We start from the raw sequence: 16,828 nt of genomic DNA, 5'->3' as shown, positions 1-16,828 counted from the left end.
TGTTTTACAGAATAAATCTGAAGCTTAACTACAGCAATTACACTTTCAATTATGATATAGATTTTGAGTACCCTTTAAATAATTGGTTCAAGGAGGCTGTGGTATTTCATTTTGCTTAGCAAAATGTTCACCACAGCTTGTGAGATGAATGTTATTGTAAAACTTTTCTTTCAGCTGTCATTTTTTAGTGGTTCAAGTGTGCCAGTAATCTTGATTTACATTATATGCCAGCCTTATTGATACTGTGGTTGATACAGCTTGAGAAGATATATATTGTCCATAAGGGAACATCTCCTGTGCTGAGAACATTTAAGAAAGTTAGGTTTAGTAGCATAAAATTATGATAATTTATCTTTCTCTCTGAGCAATTACATTATGTAATTTTCCTTTTTTTTCCCAAGGAGAATAATTGCCTTAAAATTGTGGTGGTCTGACAGGCTTAGAGTTATACATGTTCTCTATAGTGCACTTTTCCTGATGAATTTATCAGAAAATTACTTTGTTACTGCAGCAACCGTGTAGAGGTGCTGAAGCAGTGAAAGAGAAAAATAGTTTGCCCAAGGTACAAGAGAGCAGGAATATTACCGTAATCAGTTAAATTCTTATTAGTGTTCGATATTTGTATGTATATTTAAAAAAGGGTATGCCTTCTACTTTACTAAATATAATAACAATGTTAAACAAGATTGTCAAACACATTTATCTTGGAATTAAGCTTTTTCTAATTCCATGAAAATTACTTATATTTAACACTGTAAAATTTAATTTGTGAAGAAATTCTAARGAATATATCTATTTTTTTTAATTTGTTTAAATTTGACCCTGTAATTTAATGTTCTCTTTTTCTGCCTTTGTTACTACATTTTACAATTCTGCCTGTTAGCTGGAATCTGAGAGACTGAGAAGATTAAATTTTACCCACTTTACTGGCTCAAAGGTAGTACCTGATTGGCACATGCTGCACACAGCTTACCTTAAAGAAAACTCTGAAGCCAGGAGCACCTTTGGAGAAGGGTGATGTGCACAGTCATGATACAATGTCACAGGCATATAGCATTTTTAGCAGGGAGAGGCGGTTGAAATTATTTAATAATTTTTTAATACACAGCTAGTAATAGAGATTAATCTGCCACTGGCAAATGGGACAAAAGCCCGCTTCAATCAGCACTGAAGGATATTGAAAATGGACCTTTTGTGCTAAGAAAGTTAGAATTTTTAGCAGAGAAGTGAGCACTGGGCATGTGATACAAAGAGAAAAGAGGAAGTAGTCATTCTTTAGCGCACAGAAAATCCCATTGACTTGCCTTCACTAGAGCCTTTCATAGATGGCAAACTCAAGATGATGTTGGCATCTCCCATACTGAGGGATAGTCAGTCCTAATACTAGGTTTGCTGCTGTGAGGGGAGGCAGGGGACCAGCACTTGTAAGGGTGACTTCTAGTCACCAAACTTGAAGCGAATTTCAGACACCTTCTGAGATCTCAGTACTAATATTCTTTCCCACATGTGAGAGTTTCAAATTTTCTTAGCTTTGAAGAAAAGACTTTTTAAGAATTGGTGGGTTTGAGTAGTGCAATTATACAGTCCTTCCTCAAAGGATCTTGCACTTTAGAGAGTAAACCGTAAGAAAAAGTGCTGTAAATTCTACTGGCAAGGTAACTTGTGTCCCAGCCAGTAGCTGGGTACCTATTTCAGCCCTGCTTTCCTGTTAGTCTGTGACACTGAACATTGGAGATTTTCTCCTAACCAGAATTCCACTATCATGTGAACAGGAGATTTCTTTAAGTTCATAGAATCATAGAATCAGTAAGGTTGGAAGGGACCTCTGGAGATCATCTAGTCCAACCTCCCTGCTTAGCAGGGTCACCTAGAGCACATTAGACAGGGTTGCATCCAGGCGGACCTTGAATATCTCCAGAGAAGGAGACTCCACAAYCTCTCTGGGCTTAGTCTTTCTTCACACTGGTCTCTGAATTTCCAACAACAGATTATTAAAAATATCCAAGAAAAATATGCTCTCACTGTCTGGCCTATAACAACTATTTTAAGAGTAATCACCAAGTCAAACAAACAGCATTTGCTTAGATTCAGCTTCTGCTCATGTGTAAAGAAAACCAACATAGACCTGATTTATCCCTGCTCAGTCTACCCCACTTATGAAATGCTGTGCAGCAGTCCTAACAAGAGGTCTGCCTGCAGTGACATTGGGCCTCAGCACCAGTTCAATGAATACCCAGAGCCGTTACTGTAGCCCATTCTGAACAACTATAAAGAAAAACTATAATTCAGAAAAGCAGTATTCTGGAATTTGGGAACTACTTCCCGAACACCACAAATGATTGAGGCTTCCAGCTTTCATAACCCCATATCTAAATGCACTGATGAGATTGTTGAGATTTGTTTGGTAAAGTAGAACAGATATTTTCTACAACAAAAGCTTGGTATGAAATTTAAAACTGCCCTAAGGTACCAGATATGCACAATTTTTATCATTCCTTCACACAGAAGTTTCAGAAGGTTTACCTGATTTAAATATTTGTTTTCAATACACTTTCATGAYGGAAAAAGCCTATGTAGTCTGAATTCTGGACATGTTAGAAACCAAATATATAGTTCTGTAAGAAGGAGCTGTGCCATTCTGTACATGTTATTTTATTCTATGTTATATAATTTTGTGTAACACAAATTGATCTAGTACCTCAAACAACATGCAGGCTTCTTGAAGAGACCACATCCCATGAACCTTTTGTTCCTGTCTTTGTAGTGCCAGACAGTCTGTGAAGGAAGACATGGGCAGAAGCTCGCAGAGGTTTGTCTTCAGATTGAGTTGGTGGCCATGGATTGATGTGGGCAGCTTGGAGGCAGAAGTGAGAAGTGGCAAAAGTGCTGGCTTAACTGTCCCTTTGCAGATTTCATCTTGTCTCCATTACCAGAGCTATGTGTGTTGGAGAGYGTTTGCCTTTGGAGGGCGTATAATCCTCCTTTTCCACCAAATGCTTTTGTAACCTGCTCTAATTTATCTTCTACTGTTGTATAGAAGGTTTTATCTGAGTTCACCATGGTGGAAAATGTTTCTTAGTCATTGARTTTACACCTTTGGTGCCCACTTTATCCTTTGGTAACCCCGGAACAAAAAAAGATAAGAGAAGAAACTAAATAATTTGGACATCATTAGTTTATACAAAATCAAAACAATATGCAACTACAGAAATTTATCAGCTGCAGCCCACACTACCATGAAAGATGAGGCTATTATGCTCACAGGTCTCCACAGTTGCACTGCGAAGCACTCTGAATGTGGCATCAGCAAGAGAAGGAGAATTGATTGTTCAGGGTGTGGTTAGTCAGACATGATTAGTTCAACATGCTTCAGGACTGCTCAGAAGTTTAACCAAAAGTGGTTTGATGGGGATATTCTTCTTCTAATGAAGGTGAAGCAGAATTAATGTTGATATGGCCACAACATCTAACCTGCTCCAGTCTGCTCACATTATTATAAACTTAATCAACAAAAGATCCTAAGTTATGTAGCCTGCTTGTTCCAGCACAGACTTAATCTGGCCACTAGTGACCATGGCTTCCAGGAAAGATATGGTGTCCTTTTTATCCATATTCCAGAAAATATTTGTACTGGAGGCAGGAGGATTGTATGAGATGTAGAAAAGCCTTTTCCCAAACTATATAATATCAATGCTGTGGTGCTTTAKTTATAAAATTCTTATGATGCTCCTTTTTAAAATGCAGTTATTGGAAGCACTGCAGAAAAGAGCAGCAACAGGCTTATAAAACTATTGCTATATTCCTCAAAAACTAGAGAAGTATGCCTTTACTGTCCTAATGATTTTAAAGAAATGCTTAAGATGTACTCTGTCCTTCATCAGTGTGATAGTAAACTTAATTTCTTAGCTTAATTCCTTCCATGCCCTATCCATCTGGTTTGATTGGGTAATTCAGTGCCATCTCTTCTTGGCAATTTCTTTTGCTAGGGCAAGCTAATCTAACCAGACCATTTTCTACACTAATTTTCAGGCGATTCCCCTTTTCTATTCCTAACTGTTGCTCTCAGAGGAGAGCAGCAGTCAGTCCCAAAGACATCCCAAACAGGCCCCCATAGGAGGGTTGCTTTTTCAGGTGTCTCACTTTTCTCTAGCCATTCTATTTTGTGCCTGTTACACCAAATGTATGTATGGTCCAGATTTTTGAAAATCAGTGCTGAATACCTGGATCTGGGGATCTGRCAGCCTTCATGCTGGGAAAAAGACATATTATTTGTTCTGCAATTGGTGCACTAGCTCTCAGCAGAAACCAAAGCTAACTGAGAACAGGCTGTACACGGGGTAGACCCTCACCTCAGGGAACAATCTGTAAACTCTAATCTATAAACCTCAATGTCTTTACTGTGAACATTTACCATGTTCCTGGAATAACAAAGTTCTTTSATCAATTTGAGCACAGTCACAACCCAAAATGCTGTTGCCCCAAGGCAATACTGTGGCCTTGGAGAGATTGTGCCATATGGTTTGTGGTAATCTGGGATATCTCCTACATGTAGCTATTCTTAAATTCATCGCTGATGTTACTGAAGAGCGCAAGAYCGTTCAGGGTTGTGGAATGAACAGCAGTTCCTCTAAATACTGTAGAATATGAGAGAAAGAACACAATTTGTTATCTTTGCAGGTAYGACATGGTGTTAACATGAAAACTGATACCAAAACAAAGAGATTTTGAAAAATCACACATATGTGTTTGCTAATAACTTCATGTAAGCGTGTGTGTGCGTGTGTGTGAATGTGAAACAGCTCCTAAAAATGTAGGAAAAAATAAAAGATATATTTTTCAGGATAAATTAGGGGGTTTTCATTATTTAAAGAAGAAAGTCATAACTTAATGAAAGATCCATCCTCATATACATGATTTTATTTCATATTCTAAATTAACTGGAAGAGCTAAGATGTCTTGGAAAACAGCCAGGGACATGTACCTGCTGAATTCTCCCTTTTTTTTATTTAAAATACTAGAGTTCCTGTTCATGAGCTTCAATACTAGAAACTCATATTCTTTCAATTAGAAAAAAGGATGGTTTGGTTCTGTTTTAATGCTGATTATTTCTTCCTTCAATCTCTGTCAATTTACCTCTTCTCTTTGAAAATACACTCACCATTACTGACATTTGAGGCTGTCTTTTTTGAAAACAAAAATTTATGAAGATTTTTGTAGAAGTTTTAATATTTTCTGCTTTTTCTCTACTATTGCTTTTGCAAGGCTTGTCCCATGGTGCAGCAGCAGAGGATGACAGACAGCCCTTTAACTCCCATGGGAGGAGGGGTGTGGTCATATCAGAGAAATGTTTTTTTACTATTTGTTCCTTACATGGCCAACACAACACCACTTACAGGGAGTTTTAAGTGTGATGAGGTCATTATGACAGCAGTAAATAAAAAGCTACAGGAAAAATAACCATTTTTTAAAAAATTCTAGGCTGGGCTGTAAGAAATGAATAATCTTGGTAGTGCCCAAACAGGAAATGAGATAATTCCATTCACCTGCCTCTACCCTTCACATGTGTGACTTTTCCCCTCAACTTTGCATTTATGTGCCAAGGCTACTAAACTATGCTCCTTTCCCTCCGTTTGTGCTAACCTAAATAGGTGTGCTGTGTTAAACGGAATAGCCAGCTTAGTTATGGAATCCTGCAGCATTCCCTGTGAAGACATCATATATATTTTATGAGCAGTCATTCCGGCTATCCCAGGTGAGGTAGGAAGTCCTTACTCTCATTATCACTGCAGGTAGATGTTAGACCTATCTGGCTGAAACTTTTTAAGATTGTTTCTCAATAGATATTCATTTTCCATGTGCTTTTGTATTGTCTTTCCTGTTGAGGCTTTTTCCTCAGAGAAAATAATGTAACATTTCATACATACAGGAAAAATACATGCAGGAAAGCTTCTTAACTAGACCAGACCTTTGAGGCTAAAAGTTGAAGACAAGTGTAACTTCTCTTACTTTATTTTCACGGGAATGGCTGTAAATATTCATCAGCTTAAAATGGCTTTCACTGGCTCACTGTAGATTTTATAGATGTAGTATCAGCACCTAGTACATCATGCTACTAAGATTCTTCTGAAAATAGAGAAGCACAAAATGAAATGAGTCCCTTCTGTGCATGGCCTGAAACCAAAAATATTCTCTGTTGATACTGGCAAGCTATTAACATTTGTCTTCTGTCCCAGCCTCTCTTAAGACCCAGAGCCAGGGTTTACATCAACCTATAAAAGGTTATTCAATGAATCCTTCCTCTTCCAGGAATGCCTGAGAGAGAAAGAGGGAGGAGGAGGTGTGCAAACTACAGCTCAAGCACATTTAAAGCTTGAGAGAATGGTTTTATTCAAGAGGTACACATTTCTCTAGCAAGGAAATACACTGACTGTCATCTTTCTGCTTCATGTGCACGTGACAGAAAGACACAGGCAATTATTGAACACTTGAAACGCAGCAGAAAAATACGGCTAATGCCATTATATCCATGTATTATGYAAAAGATCTTCCTGTGCTCAAMATTGCCAGGATACAAGTAAAYGTTAATCTTTGCAATTTGTTAGCAAAACTGCAGGAATATAATTAAACTCAACACCCAACACCCCTATTTTTACAGTTAGAACTTGGGGCCGAGTGAAAGGCGGGTTCTTGAAATCGCTGTTCAATAGCAGTGAGTTTGCCATACTGAAAAGCCATTTGCTACCCGACAGCTGAGTTTCCTCTAAGTCTTTCTTCATCCTGACTTCTGGGTGCGATATTAGCGTGAGGTGTCAGGGAAAAAGAGTAAAAGTACCACAAAAGTGCCTGAGAGGACAAATATGACCGCTCTTTGTCATGCTTCATACAGCAGCATGTTCAAGTTCAAGGTAATTTCTAGGTACTCTGCAGGGAGGAAAGAGGAACATAAGAGYTTTCATAATTAGTAAGAGTTTAAATAAAGGAATAAAGTATTTCGCAAACAATCGGGAGCTGAACTCAGTGGGGAAGCTGCCTTTATATCACAGGATCAGAAACTTCCTGATGGCGATTAAAAATAAAAAGGCAATTTAGTTTACTATATTTTCATTAATCAAGCCTATGTTTGTCACAGTTTAAGATTTGCTGTAACGATCAGATCATATGTTTCAGTAAATGAGATTCAATTAGCAGCTAATGAGGCAAACCCTGCAATGGAGAAACAGAGCTGTTCCAAGCCGACTGCATTAAAAGGTGTAAATCCAAGGTGGGATGCTGCTGGGCTGAACTGATGAGATCAGACAKGTGTAGTTCCAGGCACCGTGGGTATCTGAGCAAGAGCCATGCAAGTGGTAGACAGGCAGTGCTGCGGAGTTCAGCTTTTCAAGGTGCATCGCAATTCTCGTTAACACGGTAGATAGTGCTCGTAGCAATGATGCTGCTGAAGCCCAGAGAGAACAAGCCAAAAAGCAAAAATAAAATAAAATAAAAAAAACTCAAAAAGTCATTTACTTTGACAGTGTCAAAATTTCTGAATGTCTCAAGTTCCCATGAAAAATATATTTTTAATGCATGTACATAAACAGTAGATGACTTTCTCTGTTTACATGGCTCTTCATAGCTATCCTTGAGCCAATATAATTCATGCTCTTTCCAGTTTAATTTGTGCTCTGTATTTACATCCTCTGAGTGTGATAAGAGTGGCAGTGAGTGATTCAGTGTTCAGTAAGTTGCACTAATGAAAATTTGAAATAGGTCAGTGAACTAAAATGAGGTAGAGTATTACTTGGGTGGACCAGAATTCTCCTGGCAAATGCAGTAGCATCATTAACCACAACAGGTTGCTTTTTTAAAAAAAAAAAAAAAGAAAGAAAGAAAGAAAGAAAACTTTAGGTTGCTGAAATAACAGCTTGCACTCTCCTTTTAATCTAAATATCTTGCTGCATGAAATCAACACTACAGGTTTTCATCCTGACTTTGCTGGACTGTATGCTGAATCAATTCATAAAAATTCAGAACAAATTGTCCCATGAGTTTAAGAAGGAAAATATCCTGAAATGGTTTTGACCTATGCTCAGGGTAATGCATTGCAGAAATGGGAATGGGAAGGCAGAATGGATATTTTATCAAGCCCTCTTACGGGTTACTGGGTCACCTTACTTGTTTTTTTCAGGACTTCTCAATACTCAGTACTGATATTTCCTCCATTTTTAATAACTAGGAGGAAAAAGAAAGAGATAAGGTAARGATAAATCTGCATATGACAGAGCAAAGTGGTATATGACTGATGCAGAGGAGAGAAAGATTTCATTGAACAGTCTTGGAAGATGAGGAAAACTGAGAATTGAAAGAGGAACTAATGGGATCTTGCAACTCCACCTCATTTTAGAAAGGTAATAAATGTCATGAAGCCTGAGCTGTAATTTCAGCAAAATGTTTGAATATATAATGACTTTTCAGCACAGCCCCATCCTTGCCTGTGTACCTTCAGTTACTCAGTAGCACTCTTTTACAATTCTCCCCTTTGCAATTTCTGTTTGATACCAAGGTACTGAAGAAAACTGTTTTTAAGAGAGTCCTGGTGCCTCAGTGCACTAATGTGCTTCAGAATCTCTTAGTCCTGATGGTTTGTGGTTTGATAAAACTGCAAGTCCACAAGACTGTCTTCTCTGAGCCAGTGTAGCCATTATGAAYATGTCATGCCACACATTTGAGTCTTTTTTTACTTCAGACTTGTGTCCAGAGCATAATATATCTTTTTTTCTAGAGTGGTAGAGTTGAAGCCTAATAGTATTGTAACCTGGATCATGATACCTAGCCATTCGGTGGCAGTGTATGAGAGGGCAGGGGCAAAAATGGAAAGTAAGTAGTGACCGAGCAAGCAGGGGAATTGATCAGATCTTCTGTGAAGCTCTTTCCTCTCATGCCTAGCACCTAAAGTAGACGTACCAGCCAACACTGAGAATAGCACAGTAGCACTGAGAATATTGGGTAAGGTGACATGATGCATCCTTTACTGACTGAGTTGAGGTTTGCCTGCATGACACACTTTTCCTTTCCCTCTTCTAATTCTGTCTGTGGAATGCTATTTTTCTTATAACATGCAGCATGTAGAGGGGGAAAAAAGCATGTAGAGTAGCAGCTGCTCATGTCAGTGTTGTCTGTTCCAATGTTTCCTAATTTTTCTTTTACAATGTGGAAGTTGAGAGTTTACAGCTGTGTCCAGCCAACAAACTGCAATAACCGATAGCAAATGATAATKTTGGACAAGTCTACTTCTGGAGAGGCTCGAGGTCATTGGCTGAAGTACCTATTTTAAAACTGTCAGAAAATTTCCATCAAGTTTCTCACAAGTCTGGAGTTTACTCTGAATGCCTTCTGGTTACTCCTGTTCACTCATCCCATGGCGTCTGAACCRCTCATGGCCATGCTGACCTGATAGGGTAGGTGAGGAATACGACATGGAGGATGTTGCAGTACCAATGGGCAGTGCCAAGGATGGTACCTGAGTCCCAGCAGCCGTTAATCACACGGTTGTTGCTGTGGTCTCGCAGGAGAAGCTGCACTCCCTTCAAGAAGCCTAACAAGGTTTGAGTAACCTTGTTCTTCTCCGCTGAGCCTTCATTTCACTGTGGCTTATCTGGTACCACGAAAGACGTGAGCTAGGTCACTTCACAGATCAGGTTACCTGAGCCATAACTGTCCTGCATGTGACCACCTGGCCAGGCATATGTCTTCTGTGGTTCAGAATGAGGGGAGCTGGCTACTTCTGTTGCAGCGCTGGGACACTTCAGCTTGRTGACTTTGTACCTGTTAATTTTTCTTTTCTTCCCGTAACCCTATACATGTATGGCATCCRCTTGAGACGACTGTAGCTTCTCAGAAAAACCTGATGATCTGTGTTGGGTGAAATCCAATTTTAGATTGATCCGCCAGATCCTGTCCAGCTGAGACTATTGAGTCATGACAGAAGATAACTTTTGTGTTAGGTGGTACCCTGGAAGCCTGCGGATTTAGCCAAAGGACGTGACGAGATTTTGTAACCCAAAGAAAACTTTGTGCTCTGAAAGCTCAAAAAGAAGCTTATTCCCTTTCATGTTCTTAAATTATATTGATGCTTACTACCACTCTGATGGCACTAGAAAAATGTAGATTTTATTGCTAAAGTCCCCTTACAGTGGCTTACCTCAATACAGTATCAGACCTAGTCTATAGCACATTCATCTTTTTTCTGTTGCTGTAGACCGCTGCTTTCCAAGCATTTGTACAAATTTAAATCAGTCCACTTTATCAGCCAGATCCCTATTCAAACATTATTCAGTCATTTTATTTTGCTGTTCCAGCAGATTGAATTCTCATTCCAATATTATGCAATTATTTTATAAGCCAAGTTACATTACATGCAGTGTATTTCTTCCACGGCTCAAAGTTATTTATAGGGAAATAAATAACACTTCAAGTCAGCTATCATTGTGACAAGTATGAAAAAATACTAGCCTTCATTCAATAGTGCAATATTTAAGTATTTCCCAAATGAACTATTAATCTAATGATCTAAAGAATCCTGTTTAATACTGCAGTTTGTTTTTCATTTCTAAATTAAACAAGTAAAAGAGCTGAATTTTTTAATAATACATAAAAAGTCGATTAATATATTGGCGTAATAAAGTTTAGGTATATATTTTTGTGATGGGCTGCCCAACATATGTACCTGCTATATACTTAGTATACTGACGTATCAGATAACTCTGAAATTAGAATTTCTCAATAGATTAACAGTACGCAACATTCCCAGAAAAACAAGACTTCTTCTTTTCTTTTTTCTTTTTTTTGAGTTGCAATACTTTTTTTTTTTTTTGCCAACCAGTCTCATATAAACTTTGGAATTCATGGAGTAAACAGYGAAACTGAGCTCCTGCCCTGTCTGATCAAAGACTTGAACTCTACGGCCCTGGGTTTAGCAATCTGATTGTTTTCTAGGTGAATTATTTCTGTTGTGTTGCCACAGCTGAGATTTTCTCTGTWGTTAATGAATTTTTCACAAGGTGCTGCCTGCAGACACACTGGTGGTGGTGGTGATCTGATCAAGTCCACAGAGTAAGCGGGGTGAGATCAGGCGGGCAGACAGAGCGAGAGCTCCGAGGAGCACTCTGAGAGCAACAGGAAAGGAGCCCTGCTCTCAGTTACTCCTAACACACTATTACAAAATGTGTTTGAATTACATCAAATGAGTAGGTTTCGCCTGCTTATCCAGTTTACGTCCCAGTTGCTCGTTTGATCCTTGCTGCTCCAGCTGATGTAAATTTATTGTTCRCCTGTCTGATTCCTTTTGCTTTTGGATAGGTGCAATATTCCTGCTGCTTTACTCTGGCACACATCCAGTGCAATCTGAGTGCTTCCAAAGAGGGAAAGGTACACGTGTGAATGTTGGGTGTGAGAAACAAAACAGAGACCGGCTGGGGCTTTTTTCAAAAAGTAAAGATTCCTTTGAATCTCAACTGAGGAGGAAAGGAGTGAGGAACCTACAACACTTGAGGGAAACTTTGCAAAGGAGGAAAAATAAGATGCAAGACTCTCAGATGTTGAAGTAGCAGTGAAAAAAAGTAAAGTCTTATTCAATATCTGCGCAAAAAACAGCTGAGAAACAACTGAAATACTTTGAGATACTACAGATGGAATATATTCTAAAGGAAATTATAAAAGCCTCCATGCTCATGTATTTTAAAACTAATAGAAGAAAACATTAAAAAAAATAAATAAATTCAGTTGAGAATGATTGTGCAGTGCCAGGGAGCTGAAATGAATGAAAAACTGTACATCGAGATTTTTTCCTGACTTCTGTAACTCTGATTTTTATACTGGCTGATAAGCTTTTATTCTCAAATCTCTGTTTTCTGTACGATTCTTCTGTATACTTAGTTTTTCCTGCTTCTAAAGCATGCCTAAATTCCTCACCCTCTTCCTGAATAATTTAAAGGGAAATTCATACTGAAACATTTGCCACAAYTTTATCTCATTCTGTTATAAATGCTACAAAGAGAGAAATGCAAGAGAAAGGTACTGGAGTGACTTCAAATACTATGCTTGACTTGTCTATTAGGAGCTCTCTCTAAAAACATGCTAATGTATGACAGTGGAGATTACTGCCTTATCTGTGCCTTAAAAAAGGTCAGAATAAGAATATTAAAAATTAGACAAAACTATTTTCTTTGCCAGGCCAATTCATCACAACTTAAAGATAGTGTCTGAAGATCGGCAAGGAATTAAAAACAGTGAAATAAAGGCCTGCTGAGAGTTATACATATAAAGAGCAAGTAGGTTTATGAATGAGTTCTATCTAGGACTGGAGCTATCAAACTTCAAGGGTAAAGTGTCAAAACAGATGGGACAATGACCTTCAAAGGATGCCAAGCTGGTGATTATTCATATAATCAGGTCCTCAGAATACAATTAGACAGAGGTCAGAAGAAACATACAGATTCCAAAACTGCAGCTTTTTCCAGAGAGGCCCAACAGTGACAAAGGAGCCCATATTTTATAGGGCTCCTTTGACCTGATTCTTTATAAGCTTTATCTCATCTGGCTGTCTTCTCATGATGTTGATCCACAGCCTGGCCTTTTCAGGTGCTATCAGCTCTGTTGCTTTGGTGCTCATCAGTTGATCATTGTATAAACTGACAGATCTCATTCAGCATCTCCAGAGAAAAATCACTGCTATGATCTGAGGGCCATTCCTCCTATTCAGTGCTGGGTGCTTCCCGGCCCTGATTTTGATATCTTTTATTGCCCTTGAAATGAAATGGCTGAACTCATTGCATTCAGCCAGGCACCGAAGTGAGATATTGTGGATCTATAATTTGGGACACAAAGATACTTTTGGTCTCCAGACCTTCAGACTTTACTCCTTGCAGTCTGGGATGTGTAGCCTTTGGCAAGTCCCATGGAGTTTCAGTATTTTCTTGCAGGGAACATGCTGGTGGCTGCTAGGAAACACAGCAGCCTTTGCCTAGGAATTTTTGGAGGTTTTGGTTTGATCATGTAGCAGGGCAGTGACTTGTGTGGGAGCCCATGGAGCAAGTGTAGAAAAGTAGAGGTCCATAGTGAGGTCCATAGCTCTGTGTCTTGGAAACTGAGAGCAATAGGGGATGGCCTATCCCAACACCTCTGCCCTTCCCTCCTCCTCTTCTTCCTCCTCCTTCTCTCCCCAGTAAATGTCACCTACAAAATAAAAACTGTTGTGCCTCTGTGACTTCTGAAAGTTTCTGGCTCATGAAACTTTAAAGTAATCTTGTTTTATGACACAAATAATATTTATTTCATGCCTCCTATATAGTCTAGGGAATTTTAAAGCACTCTGGGCTTTGCTCAGTGATATTTTGGATCTGCTTGTCAGATCAGACCAAGGGCACACGCTGTAGCTTGTGGCTTCTGGCTTTTAACTTGTGGCTAATCTTTGCCTACTAGCACAGTAGGATGCCAACATGTATAAGCTATTTGTAGTGAGACGTCTGGTTGGGGGCTTAACTGCAAGTAGTTAAACTCTTGATTATTTCTTTATTATTATTAATACAATAATAATTTTCTGAATATTTTCTGCTGTTTTCTCTTTTTTACCTAAAAAAATCGCCTCTGAAACCTCTCAACAACAACAAAATAAATGTGGTCAGCTTGGTCACAAAAAACGCATTTCAGAAAGTATTACTGTGAAAATAAATTGAATGCTTTTTGAGAAATGAGAGTTTGCAGTGACAAATTAAAAGAAACAAGAGAAGCCACCATCACTCACTGATAGCTGTTCCCAGTGCTCCCTTCAACCAATCAAGCCTTCTGATTTTATTTACTTTCTATATCACTTTTGATTAAACACTTAAATCTCCATATCTGAGAACAGAAAGATAATCTGGGTGTCTCTGTGGCTAAGRCTTCTCTTTGTGGGATCTTGCTGGCTCAAAGTCCAGAAGGAGGGGTCAAATGAACTTAGTGAAAAGAGAGATCAATTTTCAGCTGARGCACAGAAAGCAAATACAGATTTATCTTCCTTGGTAAAGAAAATATCTCCTTTTTTTTCATAGCTAGCAGAGTTGACTATAAATCAACAACAGAAATAACTAGTTTTAAACCTCAGTTACACTCTAAATCAAAGGAACACTTGACATGTTTATTTCTTCAATAGAGCTTTTTTTTTTTTTTTTTTTTTCAGGCTACGTCTAGAGTAGCAAATCTGTGGAAACCAAGCTTCAGTTCTGTTCAAAGTGGGAGCAGAAAACTTCTCTATCCATGGTCAAAATACTTTTCAGTTAATATATTGTTGTACAGCTCTGAAATTTTCAATCATCAAAAGAAGGTAAAAAAGATATAATAAAATTGATTATATACTGTCTTGTCTTTATTGTTCGTATTTTATTGCCAAAGTCTTGGAGTGTGGCTTCTCCAATAGAACAGTTACAGGCCRTCAGCTGTATGAAAACAATCTGATGTAGCGTGGAGCTCGTTTGTTAGTTTTAGAGGTTGGTAATCTTTCAGCTCTCCCTTAGTGCAAGTCTTTTATTATAGAAATAATGATGTCTGTCATATTTAAAAGCATATTAAACCTACATCCTTACTTGCATTATTTTCTCCCAGAAGAGGACTTTTTATTGGTTTGATATTTTGAATTTATTTTGCTAAGAAATAACAGAGCCTGTAGGTTGCCCACAGCACCTACTGAGATGTCATGGAGCTTGTTACACTGAGGCAAAATTTACTGGAGTGTTTTGATTTTTGGAATGTAAATAGAGAGTAGGAAAATCTGGAAAGCAATGTTGTGCTCAAGGAGGGTGCGTTCAGTTTGGTAGGCCCAGAAGTCAAAGTAACAGCCAACCGTCTCTTTTAATCATCGCCAATTATGCCTTTTATCCCCATTTAATCATCTCCAATCATCTCTTAAAAACAAATTCTGCATCTCTATTTCTTCAGAGCTCTTATTAGGGACTGTGTGAGCTGTGCTCATCTCAGTGGATAGCTCCTTCTCCTCTGCCCTGCACATTCAGGCTGCAAAGAGGAAAATATCTGCCTGCCGTTCCCCAGCACAGCCCAAACCTACTTCTCGGGACCAGGCAGGCACCAGGGCTGGCAGCCCAGTCCTTGCTATCGGAACAGCCCTATCAGCATTTGGCTGGCACAAGGATATACAACTGCATGGAAGCTATCTGATGAAAGAGGAGCAAGAGTCCCTCAAAATGTAGAGTCTCTGGGAGGGCAAAGAGAAGGGAGAAGTCAGGAATGAAGCACAGAAGGAAAATGTCTTTATAGGACTACTACATATGGCAATGWATAATCAGTCACACTTATGAAGGAACGATGTTTCTAACTGGACTTTTCAAAAGAGCCTAAGTAATTTAAGAGCATAACAGTCATTGACTTCCAGTGGGACTTAAACACTTTTGAAGATTTACCCTTAACACATTAAGCTGTTAGTTGTTCTTTGTACTTCACTCTCCTCTAGCCTTGTTCGGTTTTTGATTTGGCTGCCTTGGAAACCTGCTGTCAGTTTCCATGGAGCAGTGCACCACTGTACATGTGTTATTACAGCTTTACCTTTTTATTCTCTGCCCCCTATGGCACGGTAATGGTCATTCTCAAATCTCTGAGCATCTGATAGACCACTCAATCCTGGGAAAAGCAGGAGAACCACAGGAGCATTTGCCTGCCAATGAAAGCATTCTTGTTGGGGCCCTGGCTATTTTATAGCAAGATAAGCAAAAGTATATGCACCTGGGAAGGGWGTCGACACAGCAGTCAATTAGAGACTGAGCAGATACACCTGGACAATGCTAGACAACCGATAGCAACRCTTTGTAAAGTGYGTGAACAYGTGAGCCTGCTRAAAGGATATATAAGCTAGATAGGTAGACTAATGAGGTGGATTGAACTTGCATCACCTTGATGTGTGGGTTCTTTCCTGTCTTGCCAAGAATGGGCTGCGGCACATTCTCCTCTCACTGTTGTCACATGTCGTCCCACTCCATATAAACACTATGCTGGCGGCAAAGAGTTTCTGAGCATTCCTAGAAACCAAAGTGATGCCAACAGATGACYGTGGCTATGACAATAATGAGACTTGCACTAAGGTTATGTCATGGCTCTGAAACATCAGCAGTCACAAAGCTGAGCATTGTTTGCATGGAAATAGGAACTGGAAGTGAGCATGTGACACAAAGAGGATCAGAGCTCAGAGYAGATCACCTCTACCAACTGCACCAGCTCTAAAATTGACTCTCTTTTAATAAATCACAAGAAATAAAATGGGAATTTCACATTGACTCTGCTCACCTTTCTCAGTGGTTCAAAGGAAAAGCTGTTCCCATTTTAAGTTATTTCAGGAAATGGGATTCTTCTTTGAGTGAACACAGAAACACCGGCAGCTGCAGGGCCAAAGCTTATTGAATAATAGTGGAAAGACAGTGCCACGGTCCAGTGTAAGTAGGGTCAAGGATAGCTTTTTCTCAGACACAGAGGCAAAAAATGTTACTTAAATTTCTTTTATTTGGAGGCTGAAAATTTCCAAGCTGGTTTTGGTGGATGAATTCAGCTAATAGTTCTAATCAGCCACTCTGCAGAAGAACTGTCATCATGATTCAAAAGTAATCACCATGAATCATGGAAGAAAAGAGATCATTCAGTGTCTTAATCCAGTTAGTACAGCAATCTTCTGGTACTCAAGACAATGGCATTCCTTAAACACCTATGATTACAGCTTTTTGGAGGAAAATAACACTCTTCTGCCACCTTGAGACGTATGGCCATGGTGGACYATAAGACAATGGGATTTTATTTACACACTGGTGACTTTGAG

Source organism: Rhea americana, unplaced genomic scaffold (assembly GCF_003343005.1).
Source record: "Rhea americana isolate MKP2758 unplaced genomic scaffold, rheAme1 scaffold_9, whole genome shotgun sequence".
NCBI lineage: Eukaryota > Metazoa > Chordata > Aves > Rheiformes > Rheidae > Rhea > Rhea americana.
This window is presented reverse-complemented; position numbering follows the sequence as displayed.